The 22,310-nt window shown below is 36.3% G+C and overlaps 1 protein-coding gene across 1 annotated transcript in view; it reads left to right on the top strand.

Moving 5' to 3' along the window:
* LOC114031409 (E3 ubiquitin-protein ligase parkin-like) overlaps positions 1–22,310 on the top strand; it is a 1,828,862-nt gene that overhangs the window by 1,618,853 nt on the left and 187,699 nt on the right. The gene's annotated exons all lie outside the window — the stretch shown is intronic.

Raw genomic sequence — 22,310 nt, 5'->3', positions numbered from 1 at the left:
CTTTGACTTCTCTTTATATCGCCAGCAAGTAGTGTAGTGCCTAGAACATAGTAGGTGCTTAAGTGCTTGTTGAATTAACTTGACATAGATGGCTAGAATGAACCTCAAAGGAAGAAAGCTTGCTGTGTGAAAAGTGGGAGAAGGATGTCTGGCTATAGCAAGGAGAAGCAAGAAGCATTTCTATCCCTGCTTCTCCTGGTCTAGTGTATGATTGCGTATATATGTTACCATATATGGCACATGGTGTGACCACCATATAGCTATCCTATCATAAAACAACTTTATCAAATGCCTTATTAAAATAAAGATATACCTTTACATCAGTCTATCAACCTAATTAGTTTATAATCTGTTAATTTAGAGTCCTCATTTGTTCATTTACAACTAAAAAAAAGCCAACAGAAAGTAATTGAAATGTTGCCTAAGGTATGTACATATTCTAAGAGGATTAAGAGCTTTCCCCTTTAGCAAGATCTGAGCATGACGGAGATGTATTATATAAAGAGGAGAAGAAACCATTAGAAGATGTATAGACCAAAGGACAGCAATTCATTTGCTGAGTGGTACTGCTCATGAGGACACATTTCTGCAACCTGGGTAACATTTCTGGAGACCGAACCACAATTGAGATTCCCTCTGGCCCTGTTTCTGTCAGCTTCTCTTTTTCTCTCTGTCTGCATATGGGAATTTAATTAGTCTCTTTGTTTATTAATTGCTTGCTTGAGGTCCCCTCTATGGTCCATTAAACCAGAGTATTCCAAATAGATACCTTCTTTCTAGGGCTTAATGCCACTGTGATACCAGATGGAGAGGCTGAACATGGGACTGTCTGAAGGAATTGGATGCCCAGGTAAAATCAAGTGGAAACGGTATGGCAGTTGCTGCTGGAACTCGAGGAATTCTGATTCTTGTTGTCAACAGACATAATAAACATCCAGCAAAGAATTGAGAAGCTTCTGCAGAAGCTGTAGAGGATGATGGCTTAAACACCTCTGTGTGTGTGTGTGTGTGTGTGTGTGTGTGTATTTTAACTGTCATTTTCTTTAGTGACACTTTATGTGATTTCTGGATTAATAAGATTGTTTTTGACAAGCCAAGAAAGAAATGAACTGGAAAATGTAATGATGAAAGGCCAAAAATATTTAGATCAAAGGTTCCTGGCGATGATACCTGAGAGGGGACAATGACAGTGTGTGTGTGTATGTGTGTGTGTGTGTGTGTGTGTGTGTGTGTGTGTACACATACATACATACGTATAAATCAGGATGGTTACTATATATTCCATTTGAAATGTGTAATGCTTTGTTTTATTTATTTTGAATGATTTCAGAACCTATGTATCCGAGTAAAATTATGTTGACTTCACTGACCAGAAAACAAAGACACAAAAATGTTAATTGACTTGCTTGGGCTCTCAAAACAAGCCAATCCAAACACAAATGGGGCTAGAAATGAGTTTTTAAAGTTGAGCCTTCCTTTATAAGCATGTATTTTTCTAGAGCTGGAGTTGTTAAACTTTTTCCACCCCGAACCCCTTCAGCACTTCTTGAACTGTGGGCCACAACCCCATGACCCACAATTTAAGAAGCTCAGTTCTAGGGGGAGCTAGGTGATGGAGTGGATAGAGCACCGGCCCTGGATTCAGAAGGACCTGAGTTCAAATCAGACCTCAGACACATAACACTTACTAGCTGTGTGACCCTGGGCAAGTCACTTAACGCCATTGCCTAGCCCAAAAATAAATAAATAAATAAATGAAACTCAATTCTAGGTCAGGGGTCCTTAATCTGGGATCTATGACCTTTAAAAAAATTTTATATCTTTATTTCAGTATAATTGGTTTCCTTTACAGTCCTCTGCTTCTAATCTTGCACATTTTAAAACATTCTTTTAAGAAGGGGTCCATAGGCTTCATCAGATTGCCAAAGGGGTCCATAACATTCCAAAAAGTTAACTGCTGTTCTAATCATTTTAATAATAGCTATCACATTTATTATCTTTTTTTTAAGGTTTTCACAGCCCTTTACAAGTATTATCTCATTTTATCCTTCCAACCTTGTAAGATAGCTGCCATTTTTATCCCCATTTTCCAGTTGAGGAAACTGAGGCTGAGAGGTTAAGTAACTTGCCAAGGGTCACACAGCTAGTATGTTTCTGAGGCTGAATTTAAACCCAAGCCTACCTGTCTCCTAGTCTAGCACTCTATCCACCACACCACCTCGTTTCAGAATTTTCAAGTCAAGTTTCTTCTTTCTTTTCTCCCAAATTCAGCTGCTAGTACCTTCCGAATGGGGTTTTATTATTTCCATAATACAGACTATTTTCCCATTAAAGTAAAGTGGCTTAACAGAGAGAGTGCTGGGTTTGGAGTCAAGGAGGCTTAGGTTAAAATCCCAACACTAGCTGTGTGATCTTGGTCGGGCTAATCACTTTAATCTCTACTTCAGACTATTTTCTGGCACTTACCTAGTAAATCATAGGATGTTAGATGGGTTGCTTTGGTATGAGAAGTCCCCACATTAGGATCTTAGTAATTAAATTGCTAACTTTTTCAAGAAGGACTTTAAAGACCACGTACCCTTCCTCTTTGGCCCTTGGCTTTTATTATACCGTTGCATCTTGAGCATTTCTTTCATTAGCTCTCCCCTTTCCCTTACTCCTTCCTAAGAAAATAGAATCTACTTGAGAGCAGGAACTGAAAGATTTTGTCCTTGTATCCCTACCACCTAGAACACTGCCTGGCATATAGTTGGCAATTCATATATACTTGTTGAGTTGATTTGGAGTTTATTTAGTACCATTTACATCATTAACAATAATAATATGATTTAAAATAACACAATTTTCCTAGCCTTCCAAGTCAGTAGTTAAGTTTTGGTGATTCTAAAGTGAATATATTGCAACTGAAGTAGCCATTAAAACTCAAATAAAATAAAAACCATACCATCAATTCATTTTAACAAAAGACATTCAATACCTGCTTTGCATAAAATAATGTGATATAGGGGTAGCTAGGTGGCTCAGTAGATAGAGCACCAGCCTTGAAGTCAAGAGGACCTGAGTTCAAATTCAGCCTCAGACCAAACACTTGACACTTACTAACTGTGTGACCCTGGGCAAGTCACTTAACCCCAATCGCCTAAAAATATATGTATATATATATTGTGATGTATGTTAATAATACATAAATGAATGAGACACAATCCCTGCCCTCAAAGACATCAGTAAACCTCTACTAAACACTTACTATGTGTCCGGCAGTGTGCTAAGAGATGGGGATACAAAAACAGGCAAAAGACAGTCCCTGCCCTCAAGGAGCTTACAGTATAATGAGGGAAATAGCCTGGAAACAAATACATGCAAAGCAGTTACCTAGAGGATAAATGTTGTTGAGTCATTTCAGTCGTGTCCAACTCTTCATGACCTCATTTGGGGTTTTCTTGGCAGAGATACTGGAGTGGTGTGTCATTTCCTTCTCCAGCTCATTTTACACATGAGGAAACTGAGGCAAACAAGATTAAGTGAATTGCCCGAGGTCACACAGCTAGCGTCTGAGGCCAAATTTGAACTCAGGAAGATGAGTCTTCCTGACTCCAAGCATTCTCAGGGCATTCTAACCCCTGAGCCACCAAGCTGCCCTATATAGGATAAAGAGGAAATGATTAGTAGAGAGAAGGCACTAGAATTAAGAAGAGTTGGGGAAGGCTTGCTGTAGAAGGTAGTTTTTAAAATTCTAAATTCATCTATCTCTCCTTCATAATCCTCCATCACCTGCTGGAAGTATACCCAACTGATCATTTGCCACTCCTTTCCAACACACTCCTCCCCCTCGACTTTAGACAAGCCTGTGTCCGCACCATTCCACCAATGTATCACATATTTCTGACTCCTGATCTTCATTCCCATTATTTTCCTCACCTACAAAAAGGTTTCTTCTTCCCCTACATTGACCAGTTCATGCCCCACTCTTCAGTGAGGTTTCAGTGTCCTCAGTGACTTCAGCCCTCCTTGATTTCAGTCTATTCCTGATTTTCTATGATATTTATACCACTTAGCATTTTTCTGTTCCTTGGTTGTTGTTAATCTTGTCTCCCCAATGGCAATCATTCATTACTTTGTTTCTGTATCCAACCACAATACCTAGCAAAAAAAAAAAAAAAAAACAACAAACAAACAAACCTAAATATGTAACAGGTACTTTCAAAATGTGTGATTAATTAGAATTGCATACTCTATTTGTGAAAGACTTTTACACATATTTAATTGTTATAAAGCCTATTCCAAGAAATACCCAGCTGTGACTTGAATGCCCTATCCATGCTGCTGTGATATTTTGAATTTATACTAAACATGTCTATAATATTGTATAAATGTTATACTTCCACATTTACACAAAGTCTTAATCATAATGAATACCATTTACATAAGGCAAATTAACATTCCTGCCTGAACTAGAAATGTTAAATTGTTAATAGCACCCCTATGGTTTTGCTTCTTGCAATGATATTTTAAATGGCTTCATTGGAGAGGTAGCGTGGCATAGTAGAAATTGCACTGGATTTGGAGTCGGAAGACTTCAAGTTCATATTCCATCTCTGAAACTTATTGCCTTTGTTTTCTTGGGCAAGTCTTAATCTCTTGTTCTCTGGTCCTTAGTTTCCTTATCTATTAAATAAGGGAATTAGATTTAAGGTAGTTCAGCTCTAAAACTATGCATCTCTTGATTCAGTTAATTCCAGCATTTACTATGCACCTAATATTTAAAACATAAATCCAGTATGTTGCCAAGGCTTGTCGATTCTACCTTCACAACACCTCACCCATCCTTCCCCTTTTCTTTGCTCACATGATTCATCACCTTAATTCAAACCTTTAGTAAGTTTCACATGGGCCATAATAGCCTTCTAATTGGCCTTCCCCACTGAAACCCATCCTCACCAGTGGTGTCAAACTCAAATAGAAATGAGGGCCACCAATCCATGCATAAGGATCCCTGCAGGCCAAATATTGACTTAATTTTAAAATGTAATATTATCTATGTTTTATGGTATTTTTATTTATTTTGTAAAATATTTCCCAAATACATTTTCATCTGCTTTGAGCCACAGTAAGGAGTGCTGTATGCTGCTTGAGGCTTGCTGTATATCAACCTCTGCTCTACTCAATTGCTCAATTCACCACATCATTCTCTTACTCAAAAAGTATTAATGATCTTCATTCACTATTTTCTACCAGGCAGGGAGAGTTCTTAACCTTCTTTGTGTCATGGACCCCTTTAAAAGTCTGGTGAAACCTATGATGCTTTCTCAGAATAATGCTTTTAAATGCATAAAATAAAATACATGGGATTACAAAGAAAATCAATGATACTGAAATATAGTGGTCAAAATATATTTTTAAACAAGTCCATGGAACCCCTCGTCTAAGAGAAGAGACACAGCGATAGCAGATGACATTTAAAGCCCTTCACAATCTGACTCTTTCTTACTGGACTGATCTCCTGTTATACCCCCTTATGCATTTAGCATTCCAGCCAAACTGGACTACTTCCTCTTCCCTTTACATAACATTCCATCCACCCCCTGCCTACATGTTTACCCAAGTGGTCAGTCTTTCATGCCTTGGATGAGTTCCTTCTTCATCTCCATGTCTTAGCATCCCTAACTTCCTTCAAGGCTTAAGTTTTAGTATCACCACCTACACAAGCCTTTTCCCAGTCTCTCTCACCCCAAAATCTGCATTTACTTAGTATATAGTTTGTAATGATTTATCTGTATACATATTTTTTCTTCCCCAATGTAATGATAGCTCTTCAAGAGTAGCAACTGTTAGATTTTTGTCTCTTTCTGTGATGCCCATCATAGTGACCAGAACATAAGGGCTACTTAATAAATGCTGACAGAACAAATAAATAAAAGTATAGAAAAATGAGAGGCATCATAGAGGAGGGGATAGAGATTTGGCCCAAGAGCCAGGGAGACATAATTTCAAGTCTGGCCTCAATGCATACTGACTGCGAGATCCTGGGCTAGTCACTTAATCTTTTTGTGTTCAAGACAATGCTGGAAGATTATCAGATGCAGAAAAGGTGCTGACTTTCATTCATAGATACAGTTTCCTCTTTGAGGAGTCCCTATAACAAAGAAACCCCAAATTCAGTCCTCATCCTATACAAAACTAATATAAGACAATCTCTGCCTTCAAGGAGCTTGCAATCTATTGTGATGGGAAAGGTGTAAGCATGAACCCAAATAACTTGGAATACAAGCTACAATCTGATAAGAATATAGGAAAGCCACAATTTAAGATTTAAGGATTGGAAGATCATTTCTCTCTGTGTGGGGAGGAAAAAATGCTTTTCAAAATATAATGGGGGGGCAGCTAGGTGGTGCAGTAGATAGAGCTCCGGCCTTGGAGTCAGGAGGACCTGATTTCAAATCCGGCCTCAGACACTTGACACTTACTAGCTGTGGGACCCTGGACAAGTCACTTAACCCTGATTGCCTCACCAGAAAAAAAAAAAAAAAGCAAAGCAAAAAAATATATATATGACAAATAACGAGTAGTGTTTTCTCTATGTCTTTGAATATGGTGGTAAAGAATGGCACACTGTGGAATGCTATTTATGAAAACTTACCTCTTTCTTTTTAATACTTCTTTGAAGTTGCTCTTGGTGCATGTGGAGAAGATTCTTGTAAAATAAAGATGAGAAAATAGGTGATTGTCTCCTTTTTCAGTGTTGATAAGGTAGGAGATTTTTTTTTCAATGCTTTTGGTATCATCCCCACTTTCAGATACCTTATGATTTGACCACTCAATACCCTCACAAAGATGATACCTCTAGCATGGAACTCTTCTATTTATCTATGCTTGTGCTAATGTAGTTACTTTTCACACCTTTGTTCTGTCTAGTTGGAATCTTCTTGTAGTAACTCTTCTATCCTTGACCATGAGAAAGTTTGTTGTAAAAAATCTTTGCAAATGTTTCCCATCTTTCTTCAGTTGTTATTTTCTTTACATTTTCATCCTTAAATGCTCTCAGGATGATTTGCTTAGCTTGGTCTCATCAAATTTTCTTAAACTAGTTTTTTTCCCTCTGCTGCTTTTCTCTTGTTGATGATACATTACTGTTCATAATCTTCTCTTTTTTCTTCTCTGTAAGATTTTGCAAATAAATGAATATTCTAAACTGGTCTTTATCTTGTCAGCTACATATCTCTACTTGGCATGTACATTAAGAGTTTGCTGACTAAGGGACTTTTTAGGCTTTTATTGTCTACCTGTTATGGCAGTTGATTCATATGTTAAATTTTTATATTAAATTATTCCAGTCTTTACCTATGTCTTTAGTTAACCATTTCCCATTTTTCTACATCAATAACTCTTTAAATAGGTTAAGCTAGAGTTGGATTTTTTGGTACTCATTACCTTTCCTTCATTTTTGTTCTGTATTCTAGTTTTACACTAAATTTTATCTTTGCTCTAAGCAGCAGGTGGTTTGGCTGTACACAGACACCTGATTCAGGGGTACTTCCCACTTCAGCAACTAATCATTTCTTATTTTATAGATATAATCAATTTCATTTTTGTGAAGTTACTTAGTGTTTGACATGTCCAGCACCTTCTAAGTCTTTGAGCTTTATTTATTTATTTCTAATCCATGCTGTCCAGTATATTTTTTTCACTTATCTCACATATCCCCACCTTTCCATTAAAGTCACCAAGTAACAAAGCATATGTTGATTTAATTTGGGTCTTACTGAGTTCTTAATAGAATTTTTCTGCCTCTTCTTCAAACAGACATTGATATATAAACTTCAGTCATTTTCATGGTGGTCTTTTAGAAAATATTCATCACAAGCACTGAACATGAGATGACCAAATGCCCACAGAATATTTCTTGTCACCTTTGGACATTTGATACAAACAATTCTAGCAATTTCTTTATTTTCCTGTCCTAAAAGAACTTGTAAACCACTCTTCCATTAAGCCTGACTTACTTCCTTTTTCTGGGTTCATTTACAGTGAGGATGTTAAGATGGATATGATTTAGCTTCCCAAACAATAGTTCTACTCAGTGGTCATTGGGCAAGGATCCCACTTTTAGAAGAACAGTAGTCAAGTTACAGTTTATAGATTGTCTAAAAACTGAGTGACTCTTAGCTCTCTTTGCCCCTGTTTCCACTAATCATTACCGCCCTTGGATGGAATATGCCTAGGACTGTTCATTTTGTTTTGTTTTATGGGTTATTGTGGTCAAAAATGTCATCACCAAATGGCCAAAGATTCAGACTGTTGTCAAGATCAAACTTGAAGCCTTTCCAAAGTGATAGAACTTGCCAATACTTCTACTTCACTTGAATAACCTTCAAGAATTGATTGAAAAGAGCACTACATTTTGTGTCAGAAGACCTGAGTTCAAATGCACATTGTACCACTTAGCAACTATGAGACTATTGGCGAATCATTTCATCTCTAATCCATGGGTCTGTGACCTGCAAGATCAGGATAATAATACCTGCCATGACTACCCCAATGGGTTATTATGAGAACCATATAATGCAGTTTATATAAAGCACTTTATAAAGCATAAAGTCAGAAAATATTATTTTCTCCATTAGCATATACTTAATCATCTCTGGAAATGTGGTTATAGAGTTCATTAGATGAAGGAATACACCATGCATGACAAAACCATAGCAGCTTTCACATAATACATTTGAATTAAAGTAAAAAATAAATTAAAACTACATCAGCACCACCCATTAATATAATAAAGAAAAGACTTAATAATTGCTTGTGTTATGGTGACTTAACAGTGCTCCTCAGTTTAGCAAAGTTATTCTGGAGAAAGATAGTTTTTGTTTTTGAAACAAGAGTTTTTCTCTCTCCACTACTTTCTACCCCATACCCCAAAATAAAGTGATTTTTAAAAAAACTTTTATAATAAGTATGCACAATCCGGCAAAAAAAAATCCCACATTGGTCTTGTCCAAATATGTATCTATCAATCTGGTTTTTAAGTTTATCACCTCTCTGTCAGGAAATCGATGGCATAATTCACCTTTATTCCCCTAGACTTGGAGCTTTTTACTGCATCCATCAGAGCTTTAAAGGTCTTTCAAAGTCGTTTTTCTCTGTCACATTGTTCTCACTGTATAAATTGTTCTTCTGTTTCCACTCACTTTCATTCTGCATCAGATCACAGAGGTCTTCCCAGCTTCCTCTGAAATGGTCCATTTTGTCATTTCTTATGGCACAGTAACAGTTCATTGACATTCATGTGCTGCAGTTTGTTTAGCCATTCCCCCCAGGTGGGTGGCCCCAAAGATTGTTTTGAATACTTCTTTACCCTTAAAACAATGGTGGACAACATATGTTGAATGGTACATATATCCTAATATATTGCCACTGTGTCTTTTTGTTTAACTTTTTTTCTCACAATGAGGGTTCTATGGGAAGGGATCATTGTGGAATGACAAAAATAAAACTAAACAAAAAGCATCAATAAAAAGTTTTAAGGAGGGTTATAGTTTGAAATTCTTTGACATTGATATCCATAAAACAGCTTATGTGCAAAAAAAAAAAGATTGAAAGTTTTCCTCTACATTATAAACCTTTGATAATCTTAATACATTTGTTCCCCTCTAGTGATGTTAAAAAACTTTTAAGATAACTATGAGTAATAGCCTATTTGAACTACTAATGTTGGATCTTTTGATTAGAAATCAACCAGGGAGAATGGTTATCAGTTTCAGGGAAGCTTGAGAGCCAGGGAGAAGGATGGTTTCTTCTTAAGGTTTTACTGCAATGCACTGGAAGGCTCCTGCTGTTTGCAAAGAGAAGATTAATGCACCAGCAGGCACTGCTGGTTAGCACTGGCCTCTTTAGCCTCAATGTAGACCAACTCTGACAGGATTCTGGGGAGTGTACCCTCAGACTAATTAGGACTTGCTAAGGTAACTTCCCCAAGAGTCAACAAACAAATCATCACTCTTACTGCTACCACCAACTCTATACTTTGTCCAGAGCTTTACAGGAAGAGGCACTATGGGACTCAATAAAACATTTATATATCCATTAAGCAACTGCAGTGGGTTTTCTCCTAAATTACAATACCAATTCAATCAGTTAATGTTACTAGGAAAATAGATAAGCTCTGAATATTTTGTATGCTTTTCTTTAAATACTGGCCTTTTTAGTTGATCTTATTTAAAAAGAGGCAATTTTTTATTATAGAAATCAAATCTTTTGTTTTCCTGGCAGGGGACCATGCTGGCAGAGGAAATATTGGACATTTCTCTACTCAACTTAGTATGAGAAATTGTCCAGAAGTTTCATGGATCTTATCTCCAAAGGGGCCTCACTCAAAATTAAATTCTCTTTCAAGGTTTAGAAGGTGGAAGAAACATTTTGAGAACAAGATTCTGTGATTAACAGTCAATATGCTAAAAATGTCTACAGATAATTCTAAAGAACTATAAAATGTTAACTACACCATAGAGTACTGACAATCTCAGATAAAATACTGAAAGAGCTTATAGAACTCATATTATTAATCCTTTATTAGTTGGCCTTTGGTTTTAATGTCAAAAAGTTGCAGAAGTCCTTGCTAAAGTCCCTGCAAAAATTCAATTAACCTTTCTACAAAAATTGACTTAAAACTACTGCCAGAAGTGGGGTCACTAACCAGGTACTAGCCCCATGTTCAAGGAGGGCAAAGAATAAGAACTAAAGACGAATTCCCTGAAAAGCAAACTAATTGGCAGTGAATTAAACACATCAGCAACATAATTCAGCAGGAGGAGAAAAATGAAGATTTTAGCTAGGTGCAAAACATTGAATGTAGAGATATACTGTAGTTCAAATGAGAAATTTTCCCAACACTAGTCCAAGCTAATGGATTTTGGCCTTCTTTAAAAATAATATTTAAGTTGTTAATATTTATATAATTTAGACCTTGAGCTGAACTAGTCTATAATAGATTTAGTGAGCTTGAACAGGAGCATATGGTAAAGAAGCTAAATAGAGCAGAAGACTTGGAATCAGGAAGAACCCAGATTGGATCTGTCCCTTAGCACTAGCTAGATGACCATCCCTGAGAAAGACCCAACCTCTCTGCCTCAGTTTGCTTCTCCAGAAGATGAACAATAGTAGCACCTAGCTCCTGGGGTTGTTGTGAGGGTAGCATATTTAAAGTACTTTACATATCTTAAAACATTATTATAAATGTCAGGTATTATTAGTGGGACCCAACTTTCCAAATCAAGCAGGATCAAGTTGTCTAATCCAGAAAGAAGCCTTTTGATTGGGAATGGGGGAAAACCCTGATTGTGCCTTTGGGAACAGAATAATCATCATTCCACTAAGAAACCTTGCTGATTTTGTTGTTCGGTCACTTTTTCAGTCATGCCTGACTCTTCCTGACTCTATTTGGGGTTTTCTTGGCAGAGATACTGGAATGGTTTGCCATTTCCTTCTCTAGCTCATTTTACAGAGGAGGAAATTGAGGTAAACAGGGTTAAGTGACTTGCCCAGGATCATACAGCAAGTAAGTATGTGAGGCCGGATTTGAACTCAGGATGAGTAGTTTTCTTAACTCCAGTCCCAATGCTCTATCCACTCTACCACTTAGCTACCCTACTTTAGTGATAATACCCCTTTTTTCATAGAACTGGGCAAACGATTTGCCCTGGGGAAACAGGTGAGGTTATTCCAGAATCCTCCAGTCGGCCCTGAGGAGAAAACTAGAAGCAAGGAGATGATGACAGTGTCTAGTAATGAGGTGACCAAAACCTGAAATTGAATAGTAAAAGTGAAAATTAATGGGCAAAGGGGAAGTAACAAAAGAAGCATCCAGAGTACTTGGTGACTGATTAGATGTGGTGAGCATCTAATCTAATAAGGGTGGAGTAAGATGTCACTAAAATTTAGAGCCAGGGTGATTGGAATAGTTAAGATTTAATTGATAGAAGGAAGGAAGGAAGAAAGAGGCAGGGAGAGGGATTGTTTCAGAAAAGACTAGTTGACTCTCAGATGTATAATTGGAAATATTTTTGTAGTAGGTGTAGATATAGTACTGGAGCTTGAGGTCTAGGGCTAAAGGGAGCTCAGAGCTGTAGAGAGAAATTTGAATGTCATCCTCCTGGCGATACTGTGTCTTCCAAATGCCTCATTTTGCAAATCAGGAACTGAAGTCTGAAAATGTTATGATGTCATAGTATCAGAGATTAAAAGCTGGAAGGGACCTTTGAAGTCAATGAGTTCAACGCCCAGAAAATGAGGCTCACAAAGATTAGTTGACTTGCCCAGGGTCATAGAGCCAGTAAATTTCTTTGGTGGGATTTTAACCCCAGACTTGCTGACTCCAAATCTAACTCTCTATCCCCTACACTAAAATGTCATGTTTCCTTAGAATTTTATGTTTGGTTAGTTCCAACCTGTGATTTCATTCACTTAAAGAACTCCTGTCATGGAATCTGCCTCCACCAATGCAGATCAGCAACAGGTCTTAAGATTCAGTTTCAAAGGTTTGCTTGAGACACTGGTGAAGCTAATTGACCTTGCCACAGACACACAGTTAGAACAGTTTCAGAACTTGAATGCAGGTCTTCCTGATTCCAAGACCACTTTTCCCACCAACATGTGCTGTGCCACGATGCTTCTTGCTGTTTTATTAGTGAATTGAATCAGTTTTGACACTGAGGGACTATCCAATATTCCTACTGGCTTTTCCCACAGCTAAACACTTTCCTTTCTTTTCTTCCCTTCCAAAAATGACAACAACAAAACTTTCCACTAAGTTTCAGAAGCATTCTTTGGACTAGAACTAACACTGTCTTCAAAGGATCAATAGTTGCTATGTTAATTGATGCTAATAGGTACTTAAACTGAGGAAATTAAGTTAGTTAAGATCATTAAGGCCCTGCTGTGCTCTGTTCTAGGTACTAATAGACCTTAGCCCTTAAAAAAAAAAAAAGAGACATCACCTTTACATTTCAAACTAAGTAGTTAATATATGAGTGAAATTCATCATAGGATCATAGATTTAGAATTAAGACCTTCAGAGGACATTTTACTAGTGAAGAAGCTGATATCCAAAGAGGTAGCTGCAAGCTATCTCTAGCTCGTTTTCCTGCTGGTGTTTTCAATTCTCAGTGCAGGGCTAAAAAGCAGTTCAGAGACAGTGGATAGAACACTGAGCCTAGGTCAGGAAGACCTGAGTTCAAATGTGACCTAGCTGTGAGACTCTGGACAAATACCTATCCACTACACCGAAGAAAAAAAGACTTAGGGGAGGCATAGACCTTTTTCAAATAAAAAATGGTGATGTGAAAGAATGAGTTAATATTCTCTGAAGCAGAGCAGTGGGTCCTAGACCTGTGCCTTCATTGATATAAGGAGCTGCCTCATGAATAATCAGTCTCTATACCAATGCAAATCTGCAGTTTATAATCTTAGAGAGTTGCCTGAGACACAGAGAGGTTAAATAATTTGCCCATGATCATATGGGTAGTACATGGCAGAGGTGGACCTTGAATCCAGGTGGTTCTGCCAGTTGATGTTAAAAGGGAAGAGATTTCATCTAGAGATGAGAAGGGACTTTATTAGCCAGCAAGAGGGTGGACTGCCTGGTATAGAGGAGTGAGCGGACACATGAGTAGGAATATCAGAAAACATTCATTCCCTGGAAATGAGTTTGAGCCAGATGACTTCTTAAGGTGCCTCATAACCAGCAGAGTCTGTGATTCCATCATTCTCTCTTACTTAACCTCAGACGTTGGTCAACCAAACCAATATTAACAACTTTGTAAGTAAACAAACACTACTTGTATTTACAAGGAAATACACCCAAGGGAGGTGAGAGTTCTTTTCTTTACAGGTGTCTTTGCCTGTGGAAATCAAAAGCTCCACTCTTTTCTTTCCCTTCCTCTTTCAAAAGCCCAGCTGTAACACACAAAATGGTAAAGACAACAGCTTCAAAAGTTATTAGGAATTTGATCCTAAGGAAAATGCCTGAGGAATTGAGTTTTCTGAATGATCTTTTTTCAGTATTTGAAAACTGCTAGCCACAGTATAAAGGGATTGGGCAGGTATTCACAGGATCCATTAACTTAGAAAGTCATAGGAAAAAAAAATGTTGGTAACCCTAGAAGAGAAAGGCAAACAGCTAGATAATATGTCTGTGTGCAAATTTTTATTTACATGTCTAAAAATATAATGTGTTTGGGGAATATTGAGTGAACAGATGGCTAAACAGAGGTTATATCTCTACAAGTTTACAAGTGGGTCATAACCTAGAAAGGTTTAAGTAATTAGGTAAGGATTAGGTAATTCAACTTTAGCTCTAGACTATACTATTCTTTTTTGGGTAATCTTAACCTATAGTCAGGAAGGTCTGAGTTCAAATCCATCCCCTATAATACTGTCACTTAACTCTCTAAGCACTCAAGACACTTTAACCCTTATTAAGCTTTCTGCCCAGTTCATTCTATCAATGCTTCTAGGCTGGTCTCTAACCATTCACTTGACCACAAATCAGAATTCAGGCTACATTCTGAAGCTCTCAAAGTCTGTGAAATCACAGGTAGTTTTTTTAACCTCCTCTCCTTACCCCACCTGCTATCACTTTAGGAACATGGCAGCCCCCGCTCCTGATGAAGAGAAACAGATATATTCAGTATAGACATGAAGATCCTGACGCTCAACTAGTACCTAACCTCAGACAGAGAGGTTCTTATATTATTTCTGCCATAATCAGATCCAGTGTTTAACTTTCTCAGTTTAGTCCCTTAGAGCAAGAGGCTCAATCTGCCATCTTAAAACAGCCCACCAGATTGTGGCCAATCGGTCAACAAGCACTTATTAAGAACCTACTGTGTGTCAGGAACTGTGATAAATACTAGGGATACAAACACATTTAGGAAGACACAACTCGCTGCACAATCAAAGAATTCAGTAGCTGGAAGGGAACTTACAGTTTGGGACCAACTTCCTAATTGTATAGGTGAGGAAACTGAGGCTTATTCCTTCACCATCATCCCATACTTATTCTTCCTCTGTTCCAGTTGCTGACAGAGGTTGAGCATTCTATGAAATGAAGTGAATGGTCCTATAATGTTTTTCAGTGTCCCTTTGGAAGGTATCTTCTGAAAGCTTCAGGCAGATAACCTCTTTTCCTCCAATTTTTTAACATTTTTATTTAAAGTTTTGAATTCCAAATTCTAGCCCTCCCTCCCTCCTTCCCCTCCTCATACCCTGAGATGATAAGCAATCAAATATAGGTTACACACATAAAACATTTTCATGTTAGTTGTTCTGTACAAGAAGCCTCAAATAAAAGGGAAAAAATGAAAAAAATGAATAATAGCATGCTTCAGTCTGTATTCAATCAATATCAGTTCTTTCTCTGGAAGCACATAGTATGCTTCACCTTTAATCCTTTGGAATTGTCTTAGATCATTGTATTGCTGAGAATAGCGAAGTCATTTGCTTCCTCATTGAACAATATTGCTATTGCTATTACAACGTTCTCCTGGTTCTGTTCATTTCACTGTGCATCAATTCATGTAAGTTTTTCTGAAATCCTCCTGTTTGTCATTTCTCCTAGCACAATAATATTCCATTACAATCACATACTACAGCTTGTTTAGCCATTCCTCAATTGATGGGCATCCCTTTAATTTCTACTTCTTAGCCACTATACAAAGAGCAGCTTATAAATATTTTTGTACAATGAGGCCTTTTTCCCTTTTTTTGGATATCTTTGGGATATGAACCTAGCAGTGGTATTGCTGGATCAAAGGGTATCCACAGTTTTATAGCTCTTTAGTCATAGTTCCAAATTGCTCTCCTTTCTAGGTTGGATCAGTTCACAACTCCACCAACAATGCATCAGCATTAGCAGTTTTCTCACATCCCCTCCAACATCCAACATTTTCCTGTTTTGTCATGTTAGCCAGTCTGATAGGTGTGTGGTGGTACCTCAGAGTTGTTTTAATTTGCATTTCTCTTATCAGTAGTGATTTAGAGCATTTTTTTTCATATGACTATAGATAGCTTTGATTTCTTTGTCTGGAAACTGCCTGTTCATATCCTCTGACCATTTATCAATTGGGGAATGATTTGTATTTTTATAACTTTGACTCAGTTTTCTATATATTTGAGAAATGAGGCCTTTATCAGAGATACTTGTTGCAAAAATTTTTTCCCAGTTTTCTGCTTTCTGTATAATTTTGGTCGCATTGGTTTTATTTACAAAAACTTTTTAATTTTATGTAACCAAAATGATCTATTTTACATTTGGTAATGCTCTTGATATCTTCTTTGGTCCTAAATTCTCCCCTTACCCACAAATCTGACAGATAAACTATTCCACACTCCCTTAATTTGCTTGTAGTATCACCCTTTATGTATAAATCATGTACCCATTTTGACCTTATCTTGGTATATAGTGGGAGATGTTGTTCTGTACCTAGTTTCTGCCATACTATTTTCCAGTTTTCCCAGCAGTTGTTGTCAAATAAGGAGTTTTTCTTCCAAAAGCTTGGATCTTTGGGTTTGTCATATACCAGATTGTTATGGTATTATATTATTATTGTTATTATAATGTAATTTGCACCTAATCTGTTCCACTGATCCACCATTCTATTTCTTAGCCACTACCAAATTGTTTTGATAGTTACCACTTTATAATACAGTTTGAGATCTGGTGTGTCTAGATCATCTTTTGCATTTTTTTTCATTAATTCCCTTGATATCCTTGAGTTTTTGTTCTTCTAGCTGAATTTTGTTATTATTTTTCCTAGCTCTATAAAACAATTTTTGATAATTTGTTATGGCATAGAAAAAATAGATTAATTTAAGTAGAACTGTCATTTTTTTTTATTATATTGGCTTGGCCTACCCATGAGCAATTCATCTTTTTCCAGTTGCTTAGATTTGACTATATTTGTGTGAAAAGTGTTTTATAGCTGTGCTCATATAGTTCCTGGGTTTGTCTTAGCAGGTAGACTCCCAAGTATTTTATATTGTATACAGTTATTTTAAGTGGAATTTCTCTTTCTATCTCATGCTGCTGGATTTTGTTGGCAATATATAGAAATGCCGAAGATTTGTGTGGGTTTATTTTGTATCCTGCAACCTTTGCTAAAGTTGTTAATAATCATAGGTAGTTTTTTAGTTGATTCTCTAGGATTTTCTAAGTATAACATATCATCTGCAAAGAGTGATAGTTTTGTTTCCTTGTTGTCTATTCTAATTCCTTTACTTTCTTTTTCTTCTCTTATTGCTTTGGCAAACATTTCTAGTACAGTATTAAATAAAAGAGGTGATAATGGGCATTTTTGCTTCACCTGTCATTGTATTGGGAAGGCTCCTAGCCTATCTCCATTACAGATATGCTTGCTGATGATTTTAGATAAATATTACTTATCAATTTAAGGTAAGCTCCATTTATTCCTATGCTGTCTAGTATTTTTAATAGGAATGGGGGCTGTATTTTGTCAAAGGCTTTTTATGCATATATTGAGATAATCGTGTGATTTCTGTTGGTTTTATTATGATGTGATCAGTTATCCTGATAGTTTTCCTAATATTGAACCAGTCCTACATTCCTGGTATAAATCCCACCTGGTCATAGTGTGTAATCCTTGTGATGTATTGCTGTAATCTCTTTGTTAGTATTTTATTTAAAATTTTTGCATCAATATTTATTAAAGAAATTGGTCTATAAAATTCTTTCTCAGTTTTGGCTCTTCCTGTTTTGGTTATCAACACCATATTTGTGTCATAAAAGGAATTTGGTAGGACTCCTTCACCTATTTTTCCAAATAATTTATCTGGTGTTGGGATTAATTGTTCTTTAAATATTTGGTAGAATTCTCTTGTGAATCAATCTGATCTTGGGGATTTTTTCTTAGCAGTTCATTGATGGCTTATTTAATTTTGTTTTCTAAGATTGGGTTATTTAAGTATTTTATTTCTTCTTTTAATCTGGGTAATTTATATTTTTGTAGATATTCATTCATTTCATCTAGATTGTCAAATTTATTAAAGTATAATTGGGCAAAATAGATCCTAACAAGTGTCATAATTTTCTCTTCATTGGTGGTGAATTCACCCCTTTCATTTTTGATATTCGTAATTTGGTTTTCCTCTTGCCTTTTTTTAAATAAAATTAACCAATGGTTTGTCTATTTTATTGGTTTTTTCATAAAACCAACTTCTAGTTTTATTTGTTAGTTCAGTGGTTTTCTTTCAATTTTATTACTCTCTCTTTTGATTTTCAGTATTTCTAATTTGGTGTTTAATTGGGGATTTTTAATTTGTTCTTTTTCTAGTTTTTTTAAATCTATTTCCTCCTGTAACTCATTCAGCTTCTTAAGAAATTTAGATGGTTAACCATTTGGTGCATATATGTTTAATATTGATATGACTTCATTGTCCATGATACTTTTCAGCAAGATATAGTTTCCTACTTTATCTCTTTTAATTAGATCTATTTTCTGGTAACCTTTAAGAGCAGAATTTCACTATGCACTCAGGCAACATTGGTTCTCACACTCAGGGACTCCCACCATTTAAAAAACCCAGGTATTTTTTAGGTTAAAAGAAATTTTACAAATCTCCACTGTGGCTACCACTATTTTGTGTATTTCTAGCTTCCCAGTAGGTTTCATTTGCTAGTTCTTCCTTTCCAATTCTCCCAAATATTCATCTGTCCCTTCTAGTGCCCAATTTTGGCTGTTCTCTCAATGCTTTGCCTCCTTTAATTTAGCATCCAAATTATAATTCCTGTTTCCTTGGATTTGATGTTTTATCTCCCACACTCTCCTCTCAATTTATGCTACCTGACTTCTCATTGCTGATGTACACATACATGTTAGCTTCCTTCAGGAACTTCTGCCCAAATAGACTTCTGCTGTGGACTTAGAGAGTGGCAAAGCTGAGACAAGAGCCAAAGGCACTGGACTGTAAAATCAGGGCTCTTTTCACTGCTGTACCTCCCTTTAAGTATCACAGCCTAGTTGGGAGGGAGAGAGGACGGGAAGGAGGAGGGAAGGAAGGAAGGAAAAAAGGGAAGGAAGTAGGAAAAGGAAGAAAGAAGAGAGGAAAGAAGGAAAGGAGAGGAGGAAGGGAGAGAGAGGGATGAAGGACAGGAGGTAGGAAGGAAGGAACGGAAAGAGGGAGGAAAAGAGGGATAAAAGAAGGAAGTAAGTATTTATTTAGTCCTTACTGGGTTCCAGGCACTGTGCTTATCTCTGGAAATACAAATACAAGCAGAAAAGACAGTCACTACCTTCATGGAGCTGACATTTTCATGGGAGAAGGAAACACACAAAAGAGGTGGGAGTGGAAGGAAAATGAGGAACGAAGGTTATGAAGTCCAGAAACCAGGAGTAAATAGAGGTTCCAGGGCTAGGTGTCCCCAGGTGCTGAGAAAAGTTCTCAGACAAAACAGTGGCAGAGGCGTGGTTTTGAAGTCCAAAAGTCAGCAACAGTGCTGGGAGGAGAATTATGAACAATTCAGCTTATTAAGCTGAATTGCTACCAAGTAGTTAGGAAGAGTCCACTGTAAGTGGTAAATCAATAATCAGACCAGGTCAATACCTTAGAGACCCAAAGAAAATATTCAACCAAATAGACCAAATTAGGTAAATAGAGTAGTTAGATTGGGGTCCAGTCAGTTGAGCTTATACTGTCATGCCAGGAGTTGTTCAATAGGACATTGTTGCCATATGCCTGTCTATGATCCCCATGTGAGGTGAATCTATGAACTAACCTAGTAAGCTTGCATTATAAGGCCTACAATTAGAAAACAACCCATTATTAAATAAGCAGAAAGGCAGAGAAAATTCATATTTCTTACTGAATTAAAAGCTATCAAACTAATTAATGAAAGCTTCCTTCTTTTTCTTGTTAGAATTGTCATTAATTTCATTTTTAGAATACATTTTGAGCAGTAAATTTTAGTATCTATGTACTCAGACAAGTCTAGCCAACCCATTTACAAATGATCTTGCCAATCTATGCAATTTTCTATATCTTGACCCTAAAATATTCCCATTTTTTGCTTATCCAGTAACTCCTTTTTCATAGTGTAGAGGTGATCTACTCAGTCTTCCTGCCTGAATTTCACCAATAATGAATGAGTAAAGTCAGAATTAATGAGTTGAAAAGGCAAAGCACTCACCTATCTTTACCAAGAAAACTCTAAGTGGGGTCATGAAGAGTCAGACACAACTGAAACAAGTGAACAACAACAAAAAGTGTCGAGTCAAATCAACAAATATTTATTAAGCATCTTTTATGTGCCAGGCATTGTGATTGTCAGATCTTGGGCTCTTAACATGCTTTTGCATAACTAGCTATTTCCATAAGGATATAACACCATGAAAGTATAAAGTAATAATGAATGAACTGGACCCAACCTTAGAGAACATCTTGTCGAACCACTTTAAAGATGTATTTAGCTGATAACCCAATACTTGATAAACACAAAAAATGTAAATTTCTTTGGAAAGAACTCCCTTTTTAATAAAAACCTCTGGGAAAACAGGAAAATAATCTGGCAGAAATTAAGTATAGATCTACATTTTACACCATGTTCCATGGCAAATTCAAATTAGATATGTGACCTAAATATTAAAGATCAAACCATTAAAAATTTTTTAGAAGAAAAGTGTTCATATACCTTTTACAACTGCAGATGGAGGATGAATTTTTTTTAAAAAAATACATTTTGTTGAGTTTTTTTGTTACATTGCCCAAATATTCCCCTACATCTCGCTTTCTCCCCATACCCAAAGAACCATCCTTTATAATAAAGTGGGTTTTTTTTAAGAAAAAGAGAAAAAAATCAAGAAAACCTATCAGTACATCTAAAAATTGAACATATCCAAGTTCACAGATTATCCATCTCTGCAAATGAGTTGCAGGAAGTATCTTGTCATATATCTTCTTTGTGACTAAGCTTGTTCTTTGTTATTTTACAACATTCATCTTTTGTTGTTTTGTGGGAGTCTTTTGTTTTCCATTTACATTGCTATAGTCATTGCCTATGGCAGCTAGGTGACAACATGAATAGACTGCCACACTTCGAGTCAGGAAGAGTAATCTTCCTTAGTTGAAACCTGGTCTCAGACACTTACTAGCTGTGTGACCCTGGGCAAGTCACTTCACCCTGTTTGCCTCAGTTCCTCATCTGTAAAATGAGCTGGAGAAGGAAATGGCAAACCACTCCAGTATCTTTGCCAAGAAAACCCCAAATGGGGTCACAAAGTGTTGGACATGACTGAAACAAATGAACAACAAAAGTCATTGTCTATATTGTTTTCTTGGCTCTGCTTATTTCACTTTACATCAGTTGATGTAATTTTTTCTATGCTTCTCTGTATTCATCACATATATAATTTCTTACATCACAATAATATTCCATTACATTCTTGCACCACAATTTGTTTAACCATTCCCCAATAGAAAGGCATCTACTGTAAATATTTTGATGTGTATGGTCTATTTATTTGTTTGCTTGTTTGTTTGTTTTTGTCAATGACTTCCTTGGGTTTATGTCTTGTAGTGAAATCTTTGGATCAAAAAATATGGGCATTTTAATGATTTTGTTTGATCAATTACAAATTGCTTTCCAGAATGTACTATTCACAATCTGCCATAAGTGCAGAAGGACATTTTAGTCAATTTCATTAATTACTTCATTAATTCAAAATTACTTTCCAATAAATCCATCATAAGTTCAGTAGCATACCTTTCTTTCACCAACCTCTCCAGTGTTGATTATTCCCATCTTTCATCATCTTGCCCATCTTTCTGGCTTGTTTTGATTTACATTTGCATTCTTTCATATGGATGTTAACAATTTGCCATTCTTTTTAGAATGATTTGTTCCAGTCATTTACCCACTTTTCTATTTGGAGAATGGCTTTTGGTCTACCAATACTTGTTCATACAGTATATCTTAGATACCAAATTCTAATCTGAAAATTTTAATGCAAAGATTTTTTTTTCCTAGTTGACTGCTTTTGGAAAAGAATTCTTAACCAAATAGGATAAAGAGACAATTACAAAAGATAAAATAGATAAATTTGGTTATATTGGACAAACTTTTTTGTATCAAATATCTTTGAAAAGAATTTGATAACCAAGATTTAGAGGCACTAAAAAGAAATATATAAGACCAGAAGGCATTCCTGTGGAATGTCATTACAGTATATCATTGGTTCCCAATAACTTCTGTTTCATGAATCCTTTTCAAAAACAGCAACAAAAATATGTTGTGAACCATCGGAAAA

This window comes from Vombatus ursinus, unplaced genomic scaffold (genome assembly GCF_900497805.2).
Source record: "Vombatus ursinus unplaced genomic scaffold, bare-nosed wombat genome assembly UNPS02015175.1, whole genome shotgun sequence".
NCBI lineage: Eukaryota > Metazoa > Chordata > Mammalia > Diprotodontia > Vombatidae > Vombatus > Vombatus ursinus.
Note: the sequence above shows the minus strand (reverse complement) of the source record. Positions and strands in the feature narration are given on the sequence as shown.